Consider the following 1,301-nt stretch of genomic DNA (forward strand, 5'->3'; position numbering starts at 1 on the left):
GGAGCCGAGACTTGGCTGCGGCCGTCCGGACCGCCAAGGCGCGCTCCTGCATCTCCGTGCAAGACCAGGGGCCGCGCTGCCCCCAGCGCAAGTTCAGCCGCCGTCCCTCCCGCAAGGTCACGCTCAAGCACTCAAGCCCGGAGAAACTCTGAGCCGACAGTCGCGCGGCCCGCCGGGTTCTAAGCGAGCTGGACCCACATCAAGTCGCCTCGCACCGAGTCACCGCTGCGGAGATTTCGCTCCCGGAAGGGGGGCAGACCTTGCCCGCGCGGGTCACGCACGCTGGAGGCGCGCACAAGTTGCTAACTTTTGTCACATTATTTCTTGGCAGCTGCGGAGCCTGACGGCTGGGGCTGGCTTGGAGTTTGGACTTGCCACCCACCCCCCATAGCCTCCGCCTGGCTCCCTTCTCCCACCGAACCCTCCTCTTCGCCTCTCCCCCACTCCGCGTCCAGCTGCCCTGTCCCAGGCGCCAACTTCTCCCCCGGATGCGACTCGGAGTGCCGGCGTCTACAGCCTGTCCCGGGTCTGCGCCTGGTCGCGGCCGACGGGGTCCGCGTCCGGACTCCATCCCACGGCCTCTGTCCGGACAGCCCGCGGAGTACCACGAGAGACCTTGTGTCCTCTCCCAAGGCCCGGGACCTGCTTCCCCGGGATCGCGCCCCGCGGCGGCCCTGGCCGGTGAGAGCCACCCGGGTCCGGGACGCAGTGTTGCCAGGGCCGCTGGCGCGGGGGAGACCCCTGCCTCGGCCGCGGTGAGGTTCCCGGCAGCTCCTCTGGTCAGCGAAGACCGCGGAGCCCGCGCGTCCTTGGAGACCTCTCTCTCCGCAGACCCAGAGTCACCACGGCCGGGAAGGGGGGGCTCCTTATGGTCTTACTTCCTCCCGGGGCAGGGTCTGCAGTTCCACCTCCGCTGTCACACCCCCGGGTCCCCTTCCCAGCCCTCGGTCTCCGGGTCGGACAGTCACCCCTGCACTCGGAGGGAGACACACGCGAGACCCCCGCGCATCCCGGGCGGCGATGGGCTCGGCGCTCACCCGGCTGGAGTCTCGCAGGAGTTTCCTGGCGAGGGCTGGAGGGCGCTCGGAGAGAAACCGAGCACTCCTGCAGCCCCGGTGTCACATCGCCTCCGGCTCCCCTCGGTCCTCCTCCTCTTCCTCCTCTCTCTCCTCCCTCTGCTCCAGGGCTCTTTGTCTTTGCAAAGTGTCGAAACTGAGTGGCGGAGCGCGGCTCCGGCAGAGGCTAGCCGGGCCGGGAGGCGGGGTGAGGATGGGAGCGGCCTCGGAAACCTCGGAGAGTAA

General features: G+C 69.3%; 1 protein-coding gene across 4 annotated transcripts in view; it reads right to left on the bottom strand.

The window, feature by feature from the left end:
* St3gal1 (ST3 beta-galactoside alpha-2,3-sialyltransferase 1) overlaps positions 1–1,269 on the bottom strand; it is a 74,582-nt gene extending 73,313 nt beyond the window's left edge. For all 4 annotated transcript variants that reach the window (XM_010629601.2, XM_019208235.2, XM_010629600.2 and 1 more), the window contains exon 1: positions 1,038–1,269. The gene's annotated coding sequence lies outside the window, so the exon portion shown is untranslated. The remainder of the gene's footprint in view (positions 1–1,037) is intronic.
* Positions 1,270–1,301: the final 32 nt, after the last annotated feature.

The sequence above is a fragment of the Fukomys damarensis genome, unplaced genomic scaffold (assembly GCF_012274545.1).
Source record: "Fukomys damarensis isolate Sample0158 unplaced genomic scaffold, DMR_v1.0_HiC HiC_scaffold_5, whole genome shotgun sequence".
Taxonomy (NCBI): Eukaryota; Metazoa; Chordata; class Mammalia; order Rodentia; family Bathyergidae; genus Fukomys; species Fukomys damarensis.